Raw genomic sequence first — 21,115 nt, forward strand, 5'->3', positions numbered from 1 at the left:
TATCTATCTATCTATCTATCTATCTATCTATCTATCATCTATCTATCTATCATCTATCATCATTATCTATCTACAAATGCAAATTAGTATATGCTGCAGATGCCAGAGTAATTTTATTGTACTCTGCATTTTGGATTAGTCTGTATTCTTAGGCCACATTCACACCATACATTTAAAGTGCTATGAAACAACTTTAAACAGTTACAGCTTCTCCCAAATAATCTTGGGATCTGTAGGTTGTTATGGGTGCTGAGAGTTTTTAGGAAATGCCTATTCCTCTCCCAGAGCTAAAGCTCCCGGAGTGGTTTAACTAATCAATCTCTCTTTACAGGGAGCTCTTAGGATTGTAGTGAATCAATTAAATGCCACACCTGACCCCCATTGTCCATGGCTTCTACCTTAGTATTATGTTGGCCATTGTTTGGAATAGTGCTTCTCTCATAGTGTGTGGAACCTAAGCAGGTAATTCATTCTACACCTTTCTAGAAGAGTATATTAAACACATATTTACAACTCATTAGAGGCAATACATTAAAAAACATGCCTAAGGTTAAGTAGGTACCCAATTTAGTATGTGCCATAGTCCATGAAATTTGATTTCAGTTTAATAGTACATAATGGTAAGTTGGTTCCCTCCAGTATAGCACAATTCTGGACCAAAGGTGATGTCATTTTAATATATAGCAAGCCCCCAAGGGGATAGATCCTATTTGCTTGATAATCTAATTATCATTTTTCCCACAGTGGACTGCTGCGTTTGATGGATGCTGTGTAATAATGTTGTTGATTGACAGAGTCAGAATTAGTTTCAAAATTAAGATGCGCAATCTCTTCTGGCTGAAATAAATCTGGTGGTACATTTGAGACCTCAACAAATAAACTGAAATTCTATTCCAAGTATTATTTTCTGTGGACTGAAGTAACATTTTAATCATACGTCTGCCTTAGACTGGTAAGCATGAAGAATATTAAATACTTTTAGTGTGGATATTCACTGGATATTGTCCCTTTGTTTAAGAGAGAGATGGGGAACCTGTAGCCCTTTAGGTGTTGTTTGACTATATAGTGGGGGAGGAGAGCTGGGGAGGGGGACTCACGTCTGACAACCAATATGCCCCTTTGGTTTCAGATAGTAAAGGGGCCCCTGACCATTGGGTCAGTCGTGTCCGACTCGGGTTGCGGCGCTCATCTTGCTCTATAGGGCGAGGGAGCCGGCATTTGTCCGCAAACAGCTTCCAGGTCATGTGGCCAGCATGACAAAGCCGCTTCTGGTGGAACCAGAGCAGCGCACGGGAACACCGTTTACCTTCCCGCCAGAGCAGTCCCTATTTATCTACTTGCACTTTGATGTGCACTTGCTAGGTGGGCAGGAGCTGGGACCGAGCAACAGGAGCTCACCCCATTGCAGGGATTCGAACCGCCAACCTTCTGATCAGCAAGCCCTAGACTCTGTGGTTTAACCCACAGCGCCACCTGGGTCCCTTTTCAGATAGTAGATTAGTCTAAGAAACCTGGGACACAAATTTTCACAGCCCTCTAGCGGCTATGGTGGCTCATTTACCTGAAGTAATGTATTGAGCATTAACTCTGGAAGTGTATACTCGATTCTGACCAAACTAAGCCTCTTGATGTATATTGTGTTCTAAGAGGTTTAGTTTGGTCAGAATCAAGTGGGATTTAAATCCACCTTACCCAGTGTTGAAGTGGGAATCAAAGGCTGTCATGGGGGGGGGAGCACTCTAAATCATACTGGTGCAGATCCCAGGAGACCCCAGAGGGAAGCCTTTGCCATTTCCTCCCCAGGGGTAGGAAGAGACCAGAAGCACATCCTTTCCCCAATTAAGCCACTGTAGAGGTGTGATTAGGGGATGGCTGCCAAGGAGGCAACAGATCTGTCTTCCGAGGAGCGTGCCATGACTGTCGCTGCCACTGTGGCAGCAGCAGTAGTTGCCAGTGCATTCCTTGGAGACTGGATATGCTGCCTCCATAGATCCTGCCACCTGGGGCAGCCTCCTCACCTTGCCTCATAGGTGAACCAGCCCTGGATTGCATTCTTTCAAAGGAATGGAGTTATGGAGAATGTTCCCCTTCATTGAGTGGCTGAAGTTGGTCAAGCTAAAGAGGAAAAACTTGTCCTGGAGTTACTTTATTTCATACAATTTATACACCGCTTAATTGCAAACCAACAACTACCACAGTTTCAAACATAGCAGAAATTGGGGGTTTTGACCCACAGTATGCAATTTAGCACACACATTGGTTCTCTTTCCGAGGTTACCTATTCTAAACCTGGTTCTTTTTTTCTGTAGAGAAATATATGAGAGAAGGTGTCCAGAGACGGCACTTTTCTGCATGCATCTGTATTGGAAGTGCTGTAGATGTTTGTGTTTCTATGAGTATGGGTTGGTTGGTTGAACATGGAAGCTGTACCAAACAGATGGCACACTCGCACACTATGCCAACAAGCTCTGAAAGCACAAGACTGCCAGTCCTGAAATTGAAAACAGGTGGTTGCAAAATTTCCTCTTGGAGAACTGGCATCTGTATGTAATCAGTTACTGTAAGAGTCTTGGCCAAGCACAAATTAGCTTCATTACCGACTACAGATTCAGTATCTAAAGGAGATGACAGGGCTGTATTTAATTAGGATTTTATTAGACAGGACAAAAATAACTTATCCTTTCTAAACTCTGATTTGTCCTTTTCTATGTTTTAGCGAGATCCATGATCCAGCTTTGTGATCATTTTTTGTCTTAGCAAAGCACTTTTCATTATCATTTTATCACTTTGAGTAGGGCTCCAAAGATAACATAGGCATACCCCATGGAATTATTGACTCCCCTCCCTGCCTTTGAACAGCAGACTCTCATGCTGTATCACAATCTGTTTCCCAAGTGTGACTTTCAAGAGTGGTTGAGCATGTGGCATGGTGGGCTACGACTTTAAAAATGCCTGCCTGAGTTACCCTTGGCCATGTAGAATTAGTTGCATGGTTCTATAGGTCTCAGCCTTGCTTCTGTAGACTGGTAGACTATAATTCTTTCCAGAGTTTTTGCTATTTTCTTCTGACCTGTTGTGCAACACCTTCGCTCAAGTACACCAAATGCACCTGCTTTACTGTCTTGAAAATGAATGCCACAGCATGCAAGTAGTACAGACTAACCTGTAAACAACCCTTGCTGTGGCCTTTTCTGCAAATAAGATGAGCCTGGTTTCTTTCCCTCTCTGATCATTCTGCAAGATTTGCTGCAAAGTCCGCTGTCCACAGCATTGATTGACGGGGAGCAGGCTGTGCTTAACCTTGGAAGGTTGTTGACTGTTTGTTCCTGCTGCCCTCCCAGGAGTGGTTTATAGTGTTTTAGAAATAATCTGTGTGTTTTCTGTGTCTCATGGACATATTGCCATTCACAATCTAAAAACAACTCTGGAGAGGAAGTTTTGAAGGGAGAAAAAAAGCAAAAGGAAGTCCCTAGTGTATTGTCCATGTTAGTTTAAAGCTTTTTGTTTTCTAACTTAGTAAGTAAATAAAATGTTTTTTTAGCTAGCCAGTGAGTCATCCAAGTATGGGTGGAGGAGCTCATATGCAGTCATGCCTACAGCTAAAGATACTGCCAAAAGTTTTGTTCATAACAATAGGAAGAGATGTTCTTGCCTGATAAGCATCAGAGCTGTTCTAGTAGCTTCTAGTTCTACTTCTGCATACGAGTTCTTCCTCTCACCTGGAATGCATGCTGGTCTTGACCCAACACCTATCCTATGAGACCCCAGCTTGCTGACTGACACGACACCACAGAAACATGTTTAGATCCAAACCACAAGGCTTCTTCATAAACAGATACTTAGTTATTACCACCTCTGTTTCCCCCCTTAAACGTTATTGAAAATATTAAAAACAGTTACCAAACACAAAGTGTTGTCTTCCACGAAAAATACATGTGAAGTTTTGTATACAGTCATCCACATGGCATCAAAACAAACTTGGAAAATTCTTTGCATTACAAATTCAGCTCACGTTCACAGGGAATACTTCAATCTAAATGCCAGAACATTTTTTATAGTAGCTACTGTGGCTGAGACAGAAGAGAGATTGCTATACTATTGTTAATAAATAATAATAATAATAATAATAATAATAATAATAATAATAATAATAAATACCCTGCCCATCTGGCCGGGTCTCCCCCGCCACTCTGGGCAGCTTCCAACACACATCAAAATACATTAAAATATCACAGACTAAATATAAATTGATATAAATTGAGACCATATGATGAAAATGAAGTTGTTTTGTCTGTCTGAATTTATTATTCTCCCTTTACCATCCCAGGGTGGGCTAAAACAATTTAAAATCAAACAGTTTGAAACATATGAGTCATAGGAATAGGGTTGAGTTGTTCGCACATTACTCTAAGCACATTTACAAACTGTCTCTACACATATGTACTGTATGCAAACACTTGTACATGTACAACCGAGCATACGGTTTTGCACATCTCATCTGTTGTGCATGCAAATTGTACATTTGTTGAGCATTACATGTTAATGTACAGCACATATAAATGTACTGTATACCACAACTGTTTTGTGTACACAGATTGCATACTCATTGAATGTGATGTGTGAACATCCCTTTCAGTGTATCTCATGAAATGTATCAGATTTCTTTGTTTTTGCTTAAATATTGAGTACTCTCAGCCATCCTCAGCCCGGTATATAAGGATCACAGTTATTACCATTTTATACACTATTTAGGGCATCGTCCAACAGTTTAAAATCACAATACCATAATGTCATAAAATACAAAAAAAAGTATTTGAAATATAATAACATATTGAAGATACAGTGAAGACAGATAAAACATGACCTTTTACACCAGATACCTAGGAGGCAAAATAGAATAAAAATGCTAGAATAAAAATGTCTTTACCAGTTTGAAGGAAGACAGCCAAAGTGCCTTATATGTCAGGGTGTTCCCTCCGACCTTTGGTTTATGCAGAAACAATTTAGGCTCGTATTTTCTCTCAGTCCATGCACATTTTCTTATGAAATATGCTTTTTCTCTCTAAGATTTTCTCTCTCTGCAGGATTAAATGGGAAGAAGGGTTTATTTGTACATGGCATTAAAAGTAACTAAACAGATGTTTAAAATAGCTCTGGGATATCGCTTAAGCAGCATGTAATAAGAAAGCAGATTGCATATGGAAGCCTGCCCTCGAGGATACCCTGACAGGGGTGGAATTGTGATAAGTGTTGTTTCTATGCTGCTAATTTTCAAGTGGGAGGAAGTGGCGATCTTTTGGTTGACCACCGATGGAAAGAGAGTGAGTCCGCATTAGCACTCTGGTCAAACCCGACGTTGTTGGCAGCGTTCGTGTCCTTTGGAAGTGGTTGGTGGTTTTTGAAGCCATGCACACTGTCTTAAGCAGGAAAACCTTGGAGGAGCTGTTATGTGCAGACTCAAAGAAAGAAGGCATTGGAGCCTGGAGCAAAATGATCCTGAATTTAATAAAACTGGCAGCTGAAGGGAGATTTATTCCCCTCGTCCATTACTGTCATCAGCTTGACACAGTTCCATGCAGCTCCGTTGTGGAAGTTATCAGGTTTTGCTGTGCCGAGCTTCTGTATTGTCAGTTTAAAAGTATGGCGTGAGTCTTACCAAAGAGCAGGCAAGAGACATTTTTGTCAGCAGAACTCACTCTGCTCCTGGGTCTAAGGGCTGACAGAGCAAAAGAAAAATTCAGTGGCGTAGTCAAGTAGGCCAGAGGGCACTAGAAGGAAGCTGCTGGTGCTGTTATTTCTTACCTCCCTCTCACAGACCACACATACATATGTACATTCCCTCCCCGCCTTTCACACTGACTACATGTGTACACCTCTCTCACACACACACAAACATGCAGGAATTTTCCTAGGGAAGGCATTTTTTGGGGAACGGGGGACCTGCCCAGGTAAAACAACAAAAAGAGCAGAGCAGGCTAATTTATCACCCAAAAACTGGGAAGAATGGTACCTGTACAATTTGCCTCTTGTCTCAGGTTCTCAAAATGCAATTACAGTATTATTATTTTTAATGAATGCTTAGAATCTGGGAGTTATGGTGCATCCTGGGGGCACTGAAGAAGGCTTTTGTGGGTGCCATGGTGCCCATGGGCACCCGATTGATGATCCATGTTGTAAGGTTTCTAGGAGCATCAGACTGGGTGCAAAATAAATAAATAAAAAGCATTGTGGAAGTGCACTACTTTTTCAAGGTACTGTTTTAGACGGATATTCCCGCCTGGGTGGAAGATCATGTATTTTATGGCGTTTCCTCAAGTTCATTGCTTCGCGTAGCCCAAGCTGAACGTGCTGCTTAGAACTGGGATTGTTTAAAGTTGGCAAGAGGAGATTCTAGTGGGAAATCTTGGAACTCCTGAGGGTGGTTCTGCTTGCTTTGGTGTGGGTGTTGTACTTATTCCGTTGGATCAGATTTGGGACTTGGAACCAGATAGCCTTAGTAGCCAGAAGTCTCTTTCACCAGCTAAAGTTGTGGTATAGGTCCCAACCCTTTTTGGTACTTCTGCCTGCTTCTGTAACCTCAAAGATTGAGAGCTGTAATGTTATTTTCTTACAGCTGTCTTGAAGCCGGTTCAGAAGGTACCCTAGGGAAGTAACAATATACAGTGGTACCTCAGGTTCAGTACTTAATTGGTTCCGGATGTCCGTACTTAACCTGAAGTGAACTTTCCCATTGAAAGTAATGGAAAGTGGATTAATCCGTTCCAAACGATGAAAAACACCCCCTAAAATAGCAATTTAACACGAATTTTACTGTCTAACGAGACCATTGATCCAAAAAGTGAAGGCAATAATCAATGTACTGTACTATAAAATAAATAAGACAGTATTGTAGATGGAAAAAAATTAACATTTACAGTGGTACCTTGGGGTAAGTCATTATTTGGTTCCGGGGTGCCATTTGCACCCCAAAAAGTGCTTAACCCGAGCGCCAATAGAGCACTTCTGCGCATGTGCGAAGCGCGCAGAATGCTTCTGCACATGCGTGCGTGGTGGAACCCTGAAGTAAACACTTTGGGGTCCGCAGAGTACTTAACCTGAAAGTACTCAACCTGAAGCATACTTAACCCGAGGCATGACTGTATTCAGCCAGCTCTGTAGCAACTGGGCTTCCTGCCTGCATTTTTCTGGGTGCCGGTGGTCATCCCACCATTAACCGCCTGGCTCTGACCTTCTCCCCTTGGGGGTTCCCCAGCTGGTGCCTTCCACCTCTCCCCTGCGCCCAACCAGCCCATGGCACCGTTTCTCTCCATTTTAATGCTTATGCTGCCATCATTTTTCTGATCTACCCATTGTATGAGATGAACAATGCTTTTGAGCAGGCCCTCTTTTTTCCATTTCTCTGAGGTCCTGGAATAATAGTAATTGTTATCATTGTCATCTTTGATTTATTTATCACCTTCTAAACCAGCATCTCAAGGCAATTTACATGTAATTAAAAGCAGTTTAAACAACACACACACACATAGCAGATACATTTCAAACAAGACTAAAACCCTAACAGTGGACACTCATGGTAAAGACCTATTAATCCAGCTGGAAAAGCCTGTTGGAACAAACGTGTATTCATTTCCCCCCCTGGAAAGTGCAGATAGCAGCAGCCTGTCGTCGTTCATCAGGAATGTTGTTCCATAGAAAATGGGAATCGTCTGATCAACACCAGATCCTCCAAATCCCCCTTTGAAAGTTCTGTAACCACTTTATTGTGTCTTACATCAACTTCCTTGAGCCTCAGGAAAGTGGTATGTAAATACTTTAAACAGGGCAACAACCATTAACCAATTAATTTGTTACAATTGGTTAAATGTGTTTCTGTTTGGCCGTAACATATTGGGCAGTAAAATCTCCACCCCATCCTTTCTTTTTTATAAAAAAAAAACCCTCTGGATTGTAAGAACCATTTTAAAAGAAGGATTTGCCTTTCATCTCACAGGTTTTAGACTTTCAGTAGCACCTTAAAGACCAACTAAGTTTATATTTTGGTATGAGCTTTCGTGTGCATGCACACTTCTTCAGATACACCGAGCGCCGATGGTGTATCTGAAGAAGTGTGCATGCACACGAAAGCTCATACCAAAATATAAACTTAGTTGGTCTTTAAGGTGCTACTGAAGGAATTTTTTTATTTTGCTTCGACTCAGACCAACACGGCTACCTACCTGTAACTAGGTTTTAGACTGCAGCTAGAATTATGTGCACACATACATAATCTAAAAACTAGTGAATCAATTCAATTAATTGACAAGCAATCATGGTCTCCTATCCTTGCTGTTGGGCTAGGATGCAGCAGAGGTCTTTCTCCACTGTTGTCCACAAATGGAGGTGCACTGCTGCTGTTAGTAGCCCCCAAACTGGGCATTGTGAGGGCAGAATGGGGCCTGTGATGGATCCAAATCCCATCCCATTTCCTTACCCTGCAAGTGTCTCAGAAAAACCAGGACATCCCATTCCAGCCCACCCCATGGGAGCACGCTGGCCATTTTGGTCACCATGACCTTGTGCAATTTCACACCAAGATCTTTCCCTGAAAAAAGTGTTTCTTCGGGGCTGCAATCTCACTCAGCACGCCAGAATGCACATTTTTGGGCGCTGTGAGAGCCTGTGTCTTGTGGGACATGTAGTCTCACGTGTCCATGATCTCCGTGATCTCATGTGGGTGGGAAGATGTGTGTCCCAGTTTTGGGACTCAACATGTTGGAGGATATGCATTTCTTAAAGAGAACAATATGCTTTGAGTTAGCTTGCCCCAAAATATAAAACCTGCCCCCCCCCACTTCTGCCAAGGGCAGTGAAGAATCTGTCACTCTCTGGCCTCTGGCCCCAGTTAGGACCAGTCTCAAACTGATAGGATTTGTGGTTATTTAGTCAGGATAGGATTCGTGATTTATTTAGTCAGGTGACAGTCCTAGTTTAAAACAAATAATGGCCCTCAAGTTTGTGACCCATGAATTTTAGTCAGAAGATTGCACTCATCCTTCTAAAATCAATTTTGACTAACCAATTAAGTGCAACCTCGCAAATAAGTTCACAGAAGTTAGTCTTTTAACTAGCCGCCTTACCTACCCTTACCCATGTTGGTGATGGGCAGAACAATGATGACTGGGAAGAAAAACCCTAAAAGAGCCAACCCTGTTTTTGATTCACAAATTCTTACCTACGGGGGGGGGGGGTTGCCTGGAGACCATTATCTCTCCCCACAATCAATTAGGCGGCTGTCTTGTTTAAAGGCCTGAATCCAGGGCCGGCCCTACGTGCAGGCTGGGTGGCGCAGGGCACCACGGCGCTGGCCCACCAGGAGGGTGCCGCGAGCTGCGCCCACCCGCTGGCTGGCCGGTCCGCCGCGCAGCTGCGCCCACGGCAACCACACTGCGCCTGCCTGCCCGCCCGCCGCGCAGCAGCGCCTGGGCCAGCCGCGCTGGGAAACGGGGCGGGAGGGCGCCGGAAGGATCCGGCGCACCACGGCGCCAGCGGCGCTTAAGACAGCCCTGCCTGAATCAAGTGTGATTTCTAAAGTTGTTCTCCGTTCTGCAGTAGGTAGAATGTAATAAGGCTCAGTGTATTTCCACAGCACTCGACAAATGAGATTATTCCAGAATTCATTCTTTACCACAAGATGTAAAGGGTTCCTTTCCAAACCTTCTGTGGTTGAAGATGGGCTGTCAGCCAGTCTGTGGGTTGAAGCCTTGGCAAAAAATGGACTCTGTTAGGCAAAAGATTGCCAGGCTGTTTAAACATGTCTTGGTCTTTATAGCTGGCTGATGTTTTACCTTAACTGAAGCTGGAGGGGATGATGAAAGATGCCTGTTGGCCATGTTCTTGTTTCGGCAGGAATGGAAATGATCTGTTGGGTCAACATTGCTATATGCTTGTTAGAAATGCAAACTTTGGTGGAAAGAATTAGGGGTAAAAAAACCTCAACAGGCTAATTTCATCCCCTTCCAATAAGACGGGCCACTTCCCAACCGATATGTTTTTCCTCCCAAATTACTGTGCACGATGCACAATAATGGCTAATTCACTTTGACTGTGACAAATAAGAAGGAAACTCCAAAGTTTCCTTTCCATCTCACTGTTTAAGGATACCATATTTAGGGTGAAATCTAATGTTGGTCAGTGGACCCAAAGCCACTGATATCAATCAGTCTACTCTGAGCACGGCTAACATAGCATCCATAGTTTTTAACTCCTGACAACCACTGTATGTGTTTCCTACTGATCTTTCTCCTTTGATTTCAGACTATGGGGAAAAATCAAATGAAAAATATTAAGCAGACATCTTCTGAAAGAGGAGATTGCTAGCAGCTTCTTGTGAACCATGCAGATGGTTGTTAACAATATAAAACTGGGCCACCATTTATATTTGGACAATGTGCATCAAGAAGGAAGGAGCTATACTGCAGTGGGAGAGAACACAATTTGCATTCAGAATACCCCAAGGTCAATATCTGGAATCACCATGTAGGTTTGACCCCCCCCCCCAAACCATGTAGGGTTTGATCCCTACATGATCTGCCAAGTCAAACATGAACCACCAGCATTCTCTGGCAACCTACCTTGAAACTGAAAGTGTCCTGCTCTTAATAGCTGCCTGGTGTTGGAGCAGCAGCAACAACAACAATGAAGGAAGGAAGGCCACAGGATGTAACTAATTTGGATATGTTTGGCTTGATGGACCATATTATTGCGACCATGTGCTGTATCCATTAGTGATACTAGCTCAGTTAGTACAACATGAGGCTCTTAATCTCAGGGTTGTGGGTTCAAGCCGCATGTTGAGCAACAAGCTTTTTGCATTTCAGGGGGGTTGGACTAGATCAGGGGTCCCCAAACTACGGCCCGGGGGCCGGATGCGGCCCAATTGGCCTCCCAATCCGGCCCGCGACGCCCCCCGCTGCCCGCTGCCGCCGCCCGCTCTTGCAGCGCGCGGCGCGGCGGCAAAATTCAAAATCGGCAAAAAATCGCCGAAAATCCTTTGTGCGCATGCGTATGGGCCTCTCCCAACCCAGAAGAGGTCATTTCCGATGCACTTCCGGGTCGGGGGAGGCCCATACGCATGCGCACAAGCGATTTTCGGCGATTTTTTTTCCGACCGTGTGCGTGTGCGCATGCGCACGGGCGTGCACTCCCCCGCCCTCCGGCCCGAAGCCCGGTAAGTCTGGGGACCCCTGGACTAGATCATCCTTGTGGTTCCTACCAACTCTACAATTCTGTGATTCTGTGAAAGGATAGACATGATTGACTTAGTCCATTAATTTCAATGGGTCTCCTTTGAGCAGAACTTAGTTGGATACAACCACACATCATTATCACCTAAAGAAGCAGAAAAAGAATTCTTGGTATAATGACAAGGGGAGAAAAATGCATGATAATACGAAGATCTGTTCCATGATGAAAATGAATCTTTGCCTTATATTTCAAGACGTTCCTGCCTAGTTGTGGGGAAATAATCAGTGTCATTCCCTTGCTTTTAATTATAGCACCTATGTAAAATGTCTTAATTAACGGCAGCAGGAATTTAAAGTTAGACATCTGTCACTTCACTTAACAAAGTGGAGTGCTCTTGCATATAAAAGACTGCTACAGTTCTAAGACCAAGCCAAAAAATAAAGTTCCCTCTCTTCCTGGGTGGCATGGTTTTGTGACAACCTTGAGAAACCTCGAGTGGGCTGGTTTCCAAGCAGGGGAACAACCGACACGCCTGTATTATATACGAGGCTCTCTTAAACATTGGTGCTTGATCTTGCGGAAGTATTTATAATCCAGTAATTGACTGGAAAAAATCCCTCTAAGAAGTGTATGTCCAATGTGTTTAAATAAGGTGGAGTTAGCATTCTCTGGAAACCCCTCAAGAGCAGAATGAGAATTTGCATTTAAATGGAGGATTAGATGGTTCCACTTTCTCTTAAATGGCAAATGATTCTAAAAAATAAGGTTCGGGAAACAGTCAGTTGATATTATTTGAGGAGTCAACTGGCTGGCTGTTAGTTATCTCTTATTTTCTAAAATGTAAACTGCCACTGTGATAAATGTGGATGAAGCAATTTTGGAAAGAAGGTTATTAGAAACAATTGTTTTTTAAAAGGCTGTGACTCACATGATCAATGTGAAAACACTGAGCTATAGGATAGAGTTCCAGTGCTTTATCAGTAGGCATATTATTAGTAGGAGTGAATGAATCGTACTTCACAAAGTTTGCAGTTCCATTGGACTCTGTAGAACTTAACTTCTGCGTAAACATTCATAAGATTAAGCTCGGGAGCAACTGTATGTGTGTACTCTCATACAGATTGACAATCCTTCCCAAAGGAGACCGATGTGGGACACTCCCTCTCTGTGGCTCCCTCTCTACATATCCTGTTCTGCCCACTTGATAATGGGTAGACCCTTAAGTCCTGTGTGAGTGTCTGGAGGTGGTTGGAGAATGGATGGGGGCTAACAGATTGAGGTTGAATCCTGACATGACGGAAGTACTGTTTTTGGGGGGACAGGGGGCGGGCAGATGTGGAGGATTCCCTGGTCCTGAATGGGGTAATTGTGCCCCTGAAGGACCAGGTGCGCAGCCTGGGAGTCATTTTGGACTCACAGCTGTCCATGGAGGCGCAGATAAATTCTGTGTCCAGGGCAGCTGTCTACCAGCTCCATCTAGTACGCAGGCTGAGACGCTACCTGCCCGTGGACTGTCTTGCCAGAGTGGTGCATGCTCTAGTTACCTCCTACTTGGACTACTGCAATGCACTCTACATGGGACTATCTTTGAAGGTGACCCAGAAACTGTAGCTAGACTGGTGACTGGGAGCGGCCACTGAGACCACATAACACCGGTCCTGAAAGACCTACATTGGCTCCCAGTACGTTTCTGAGCACAATTCAAAGTGTTGGTGCTGACCTTTAAAGCCCTAAACGGCCTCAGCCCAGTATACAGTACCTGAAGGAGCATCTCCACCGCCATCATTCAACCCAGACACTGAGGTCCAGTGCCGTGGGCCTTCTGGCGGTTCCCTTGTTGTGAGAAGTGAGGTTGCAGGGAACCAGGCAGAGGGCCTTCTCAGTAGTGGTGCCTGCCCTGTGGAAGGCCCTCCCATCAGATGTCAAGGAAATAAACAACTATCTGACTTTTAGAAGACTTCTGAAGGCAGCCCTGTTTAAGGAAGTTTTTAATGTTTGATGTTTTATCATGTTTTTAATATTCTGTTGGGAGCCTCCCAGAGTGGCTGGGGAAACCCGGCCAGATGGGTGGGGTATAAATAATAAATTATTGTTATTATATTAAGCATTATGAGGGTCTTCCCCTGTATTTTAAGATAAGATGGGAAGATTTTGGGCAGTGTCTCAGAAGGGTAGCAATGAGGATTTCTAAAGAAAGAGTGGTTAGTAGAAGTGGAATAATAAATAATTCAAAATTAGGAAACACATGCAAACTATTATCACTAATAAGAAGTTAGCTTAATTTGTTTGTAGACACACACACACACACTATTTGTGCGGGTGTGTGTTAATGTGCACATGTGGGTCATTTCAGACATAACATCAAACACTGGCTTGCTGCATATGAATGGATCCCATAACTTGTACACCCATTCCTCCTTTTGCACATCTGATTTCCTCTCTCATTTCAGCTTTAGCTGCCAGCTATAATTTGATGTTCCATCCAGATCTTGCAAACCTATGGTTTGCACAAGCTATAGCTTGCTGTATCCTGCTGTATATGGTTTGCCACTGAAGCTGCAGTCCTAACCTGGGAGTAAGCCCTAGTAAATTAAATAAGACTTCATTCTGAGCGATTATGGTTAAGATTGCAGCCTTGATCAGAAGTGAGAGGAGAAATTATAATATAATCATAATAATTTATTCTTTATACCCCGCCCATCTGGCTGGGTTTCCCCAATTTCTATTATTAGAAAGTGAAAAGGGAGGGGTGAGGGGGAGCAGGCAGTACTCCAGCACAGGGCTAGTTCATAAAATGGCATTATGTTTGGATCCACCTCTTAAGACTCCATTAAAATTATTTACATGGGTTCCCTTCCCAGCCTCCACATACATTGGTGGATGCCCTGCCCCTGTTTCGCTCCCCGCTTCTTCCCCCATTTGCATCACACATCCCTTATCCCTGTCTGTACATCCTTGAGTCTGTCTCTTTTCTAAGGAACAGTTTATTTAGTTTAATTTTTTCCCCACAAGAGGAGCTTAATAGCCCATAAGGAAAAGGCCTGCCAGTTGTCCAGTTTATTCAGGATTTCTTTTTGCCGTGAGCATTTTCTTTTGTTTAAGAAAACACTTCGCAAAGTAAAAAATCTGCACTGTCCCTTGAAGCTATATGGTAGGTTTCTGTACATTGCCAATTTTATTACACTCTTCCAATGTGTCTCCAAGCACTAGTTGCAAAGGGCAGCCCATTTAAAAACAAAAATAGCTGCCCAAGAGCAAATAGGCAGTTTACACTTCTAGGAATTAAGCAAACAGTCTGCTGATATTTTTTTTTCTTCTAACGGCTAAATGCTTGTATTTGTGTTTTTATTTTTTCAGTATATCACAGTGGCATCCACCAGTCATTCCTTCAGGCTGTCCTCCTAACCCAGGCATTTCCAAACTTCGGCCCTCCAGATGTTTTGGACTACAATTCCCATCATCCCTGACCACTGGTCCTGTTAGCTAGGGATCATGGGAGTTGTAGGCCAAAACATCTGGAGGGCCGCAGTTTGGGGATGCCTGTCCTAACCCATGGGTAGGCAAACTAAGGCCTGGGGGCCGGATCCGGCCCAATCACCTTCTAAATCCGGCCTGCGGATGGTCCGGGAATCAGCTTGTTTTTACATGAGTAGAATGTGTCCTTTTATTTAAAATGCATCTCTGGGTTATTTGTGGGGCAGGGGAATTCTTTCATTCCCCCCCCCCAAATATATATATAGTCCGACCCACCAAATGGTCTGAGGGACAGTAGACAGCTGAAAAAGTTTGCTGACACCTAGTGGCCACTAGTTGATGCAGATCCTCAGCGCACCAAGCACAGTCCAGTGGAGTTGTATGAATGTTGTAGCTTGCAATAAGTGTGTGATTTATTCCTTGCACATTGTAATTCTGCGGCCAGAGTTTAGTGGCAGAACAAATGTTTTGCATGCAAAAGGAGGTTCAATCCCCAGAATCTCCAGTAGCGAGAAAGGCTCAGGCCAGAGGTGACAGGAAAGTCTGAGGCTCTAGAAAGCTGTTATCAATCAGACTACTAGACAGTACCAGGCTGGACTCTCCTAAAAACAGAGAGTCACAAAGCTTGGGACTTCTGAGCTTAGGGGAAAAGCAAGTAAGTAATGTGAGGGATGTGGCATAGGTGTATAAAATCATGGAAGGTGTGGAGAAAGTAGATAGGAAGAAGCTTCTCCCTCTCTCATAATACAAGAACTCTGGTGAGAGATTCAGACAGATAAAATGAAGTCCTTCCTGACACCTAGCATATAGATGTAAATGCTGAAATTTGCCACCGCAAGTTGCAGTGATGAGCTGTTTTAAAAAAGGAGATGGTGATGTACTACCTATTAATCATTAGTTATTATTAACCCGCGGAATAGCTCAGTTCGGAGAGCACGAGACTCTTAGGGTTGTGGGTTCGAGTCCCACACCTGCATCACAGGAGGTTGGACTAGATGACCCCTCTTGGTGCCCTCCAACTCTGCAGTTCTGTGGGTCTAGGTAAAGGTAAAGGGACCCCTGACCATCAGGTCCAGTCGTGACCGACTCTGGGGTTGCGCGCTCATCTCGCATTATTGGCCGAGGGAGCCGGCGTATAGCTTCCAGGTCATGTGGCCAGCATGACAAAGCCGCTTCTGGCAAACCAGAGCAGCACATGGAAACGCCGTTTACCTTCCCGCTGTAGCGGTACCTATTTATCTACTTGCACTTGACGTGCTTTCGAACTGCTAGGTTGGCAGGAGCTGGGACCAAGCAACAGGAGCTCACCCCGTCACAGGGATTCGAACCGCCGACCTTCTGATCAGCAAGCCCTAGGCTCAGTGGTTTAACCACAGCGCCACCTGGGTCCCTCTGTGGGTCTAGGATTTGTTAATTATCACCTGCATTTTAGTGGATACATCTTTGCATTGTTTCAATCCCATATAATTTATGGTAACTACGTTTTAACAATAACCCTTCGTATGTTCTTAGCTATGTGCGCTTTATCTGTATTTGTTTTCATTTCTGTGAGCTGCATAGAGTCCCGGTGTTGTGAGAGAGGCAGGGTATAAATAGATAGATAATGTCTGCCATATCAGAGGCATTGTGGATTTGAATCCCAGCTGCTGGGGAGTATGAGTGGGAAACACATAATCCTGCTTGTGGGCATGTTGCATTCCGGTTCCCACCAGCCGCAGACAGCATGGCCAAAGGCAGGGTGAGAGTTGAAACCCAACACCTGGAGGGCACCATGTTGGCTACCCCTGCCATAGGCAAGTGGTTGGCCACTGTGGGCACGGACTGCTGGACTAGATAGGTCTTTGACCTAACCTAGCCAGTGGCTTATTATATGGTTGGATGGAACAATGGCCCAACTCAGCATTAAGCAATGTTATAGATTTAGATATAGAACACTTTTCTCACTGTGCCTGGCTTCTATATTCGTTTAGGGGAAATGTCACTTGAAAGAGGTGGCTTGTGGAATATTATGGACAATATTTGACATAGATACAGAACCTGCTTGGCATTGATTTAAAATTTGATTGTCCCACTCTTGTTTTGTTTGTTACTGTTATTGTTCTATTCATTTTACTTTTATGTGCCTTAAACCTGATGTAAACACTTAGTAGTAGTAGTAGTAGTAGTAGTAGTAGTAGTAGTAGTAGTAGTAATTTATTTTAAAAAGAAAAGGGGACTCAGCGGGTACATGAATGTGACATTACTGACCCGGAAAGTACTTCTGATAGTAGCAGCATGCAAACTGTAGCTTATGCTATGTGATGATTGGTTCAATGCGTAGATGTGCAAAGGAATAAGCAGTTGGCATATGATTCTGAGACACGGTTTTCACGATGTTTCCTACGTGGAGTTCCTTTCCACGTAAAACTGCCACCAGTTCAATTCCCATTGAAAACATCAGTCCACAGACATTTGGCTGTTACTGGGACTGACCATGCAGAGAGATGTGCTAGGAAAATCAGCCCTTGAGACAATATGCTTTCTAGTGGGAATGCAATACAGCTTTCCCCCAGCTCTGTTCCCCCCAAACGTTCCACTGCTGGTTTTTCTAACATGTGCAGCTCCATTTGCATAGACAGTAAGCTCAATCAGTTAAGAGTATACAGTACATGAGAAAGTCTGTTTTCTCCACACACATGACCCCTGAATTGGTTTTAAGGGCTTAATTCTATTTGATTCCAAATTTAAGTTGTATGTGGTATTAGGTGCAGGCACTGGGATGGACAGCTCTGAAAAACAAATTAAGAATCTGTTTTCAGCTTAATTGGTTAAAATAGAATCTGCTTCTTTCTTCTACTTTCACAGTTGAGCATGTTTTCTATTTTGTTCTTTGTTTTTTAATTTCTCAGAAAGCAACTTAGCACAAATGCCTCTGTAGCAGAATAAGGCCTAGCTGGTAGCTATTCTCTCTCTCTCTTTCTCTCTCTTTTAAATGCGGTTTCTTCCCACCCTCTCTGCTCAAGTATTCTTTTGAGACCTGTCTGAGTTGAGTGAATTATAAGACACACACACACATCTGTGGTGTAGTGCTTCTCTCATTTGATTGCACTGACTGGAGAGGGCTGGATTGATCAACAGCAGCCACAAGTGGCCCTGAATGCAGCCAACAAACCATTCATTAATTCTGACTGATCTCAGCGTAGTAAGAGCTTGTCAAGACTGCCAGTTCCCCTTCCCTTCATGCCGCTTTCCTCCGAGGCAGAGCTCCGATCTTAAATTTAAATTCAACATAAGCGGGGAATAAAATTGCCAGCCTAATCACTTTAGCTTCTAATTTCATGCAAACCTCAAGGACAACTGCTAAAATCATTAGAGCAAAACGCAGGCTTAATTATGTGTTCATTATAAACCCCCTTGCTGCTAATCTCGCTCCTTCCAAAACAAGTGCTGTGAGATCTTTGCTGGGGGAGAGCTTCATGCAAGGTTTCGTCTTGTGTGGCAACGAGTGAAGGGATTATAAACAACAAAAGCCTTGTGCATCGGGCACTGTGTTTCTCAAGCACGAAGTACGACCTGTTATTGCCTCTGTCCACATAAATTGCAAAGCAAGTTGCTACTAATCAGTGCTACCTTCTCTTATGATGGAACTATTTGTCAGATGCCCTTTCAATATCTGGCTGTTTTCCAGCTGAATTGAATGACATTGCAGTGCTAATTGAGTGCAAACTCTGAGATCTTCGGTGATAACAGTCCAAGTCCCTTGTAAAATTTCCTGTGAGTCTAATGTCTTTCTATCCACAGAGGTCATTAGCTGAATTCAGCTGTTGCTCTGAAGAAACAGAGAAAGTTAATAGAAGGGGGAAGCTAGGATATGCATAATATTTTCCTTTATTTACATGGCTGTATCCATTTTCCCACAACCGGCATTATTGTTTGGAACTCCTGCAAACAAAAGCAGATTTGGTTGCTTCTGCGGGGTAGATCCAAATCACTATGCATATAACTTTGATATTATTATGTGCAGCAGGGTTATCTGTACAGTGGTACCTCTGGTTACGAACTTAATTCGTTCTGGAGGTCTGTTCTTAACCTGAAACTTAGCCTGAGGTACCACTTTAGCTAATGGGGCCTGCCGCACTGCCCCCACGCAATTTCTGTTCTCATCCTGAGGTAAAGTTCTTGGAGTCTGTAACCCGAAGTGTTTGTAACTCAAGGTGTTTGTAACCCGAGGTACCACTGCACATTGCTTTCTCCATGTTAAACCACAAACATCATTCTAAGGGGGCCAATGCAGATATAGAAATCATCATTGTGAATCACATAGGCCCTTGGCTGAACTAGGTATTGCCTTGCACATTCATTTTGCAAGTCCCTCAGTAACAAGTATCTATTTTGTCCTGCTTTTGTTTTGTTTTAGATCTATATTATTATCATTATTATTTATACGACGCCCATCAAACTGGGTTGCCCCAGTCACTCTGCGCAGCTACCAACAAATCAAGAACATTAAGCACATAAAAACATCAAACATTAAAAACTTCCCCATATATCTATGTATCCATCTGCTGGGGTTTTTTAAACTACTATTTCCTGTTCTTACTGCACATCACCTTGAGATGATTGTGTTGGTGTTGTTGTCGTTTAGTCGTGTCTGACTCTTCGTGACCCCATGGACCAGAGCACACCAGGCACTCCTGTCTTGCACTGCCTCCTGCAGTTTGGTCAAACTCATGTTCGTAGCTTCAAGAACACTGTCCAGCCATCTTGTCTTCTGTGGTCCCCTTCTCCTTGTGCCCTCAATCTTTCCCAACATCAGGGTCTTTTCCAAGGATTCTTCTCTTCTCATGATGTGGCCAAAGTATTGGAGCCTCAGCTTCACGATCTGTCCTTCCAGTGAGCACTCAGGGCAGATTTCCTTAAGAATGGATAGGTTTGATCTTCTTGCAGTCCATGGGACTCTCAAGAGTCTCCTCCAGCACCATAATTCAAAAGCATCAATTCTTCGGCAATCAGCCTTCTTTATGGTCCAGCTCTCACTTCCATACATCACTACTGGGAAAACCATAGCTTTAACTATACGGACCTTTGTTGGCAAGGTGATGTCTCTGCTTTTTAAGATGCTGTCTAGGTTTCTCATTGCATTTCTCCCAAGAAGCAGGCATCTTTTAATTTCGTGACTGCTGTCACCATCTGCAGATGATTGTGTAGAAGGCAATAAATAAATTGATGGTGATAATCCAAACAAGCTACCTGTTCAGTAAAGTTTTAAGGTGCAGTTTTTGCTGCAGGACCAGAAAAGTATAAATGCTCATAGAATTCCCAGGATAAGCTGCACTTAATTATTATTTTTTTATGTTTCAAGCTTTGCCATTCCTCCCCACCCCCCACTGCACCCCACCGACCACCAAGCCTGCTGGTTGTGCAAATTGATGGTGCCATCTGGGCTACATTAGCAGAAAACACAGGGAATGATGGGGGTGTTTAAAAATGTGTAAGTGGTTGAAGGTGAACTTGAGACCAGAAACAGTGTGGGCAAAGTTTCACTAGAATGGAGCTACAGTAGAAGAAAAATGGGAAAGTATCTTATCTGGTGATCCCTGTTCAAGAATCTTGAAAATTTTAATGCATGATTCTAAAATGCCATCAACATCATGAATTAAATAAGTGTTGTGTTTATATACATCTAAAGACATTTTAGCTATTATAAGTAAAAAAAAATTTTTTTTAATGTCCACACCTTCAAATCATTCCTCCCCTAATGTGAATTCATCATAGAGTCATGCTATTAGGACAAAGATTGGGAAAGGCATATGCACTCATCTGATCAAGGTTATCTATTTTAATTAAACTGCTGCAGCCTATAATGAATGTATTCAGAAAACTGACCTCCAAAAGGCAGTGTTCAGTTATGATTTGGCCCAAAGAACAGTTCTATTAAGGTTTTTACTAGCAGATTAGTGTCAACTGTAGCAGCAGAATAGCTTTCAGTGCTATAGATAGTTGAATAAAATAAAACATACTGTGCATGTTTGTAAGCAAGAAAGCAAAGTTGGACATCTCTCACTGCTTGAAAACTAAAGAAGTATTGCCTTAAGAGCTGGAACTCTTCTCCTGTTTTTTCAAACTGTACAATAGTAAGAATATTGTCTAGCTAACATGCCATATTTCTGCAGCTAGTCATATAAAGAAGCATTGAGGTTTCTGTCTGAAAAGTGTTAATAAAATGCATTTGATATATATTTTAATAAAATGGAACAAGAGTGAGGTATCAGTTGGCTCAGTGAGGCCCCAAAGTTTGCAGAAATGCAAATAATAATAATAATAAAACCATTTTCTTGCAAGATCCACTCGTAAATAATACATATCAAAAGAATGTTGCTGGATTATTATTTTTCTATCTCGCTTTAACCCTTTCCCCCAACAAAAATCTTTTTGTCAA

At 43.1% G+C, this 21,115-nt stretch overlaps 1 protein-coding gene across 1 annotated transcript in view; it reads left to right on the plus strand.

The window, feature by feature from the left end:
• Positions 1-21,115, plus strand: part of PLXDC2 (plexin domain containing 2) — a 234,891-nt gene that overhangs the window by 75,578 nt on the left and 138,198 nt on the right. The gene's annotated exons all lie outside the window — the stretch shown is intronic.

This window comes from Zootoca vivipara, chromosome 12 (assembly GCF_963506605.1).
Source record: "Zootoca vivipara chromosome 12, rZooViv1.1, whole genome shotgun sequence".
Lineage (NCBI taxonomy): Eukaryota > Metazoa > Chordata > Lepidosauria > Squamata > Lacertidae > Zootoca > Zootoca vivipara.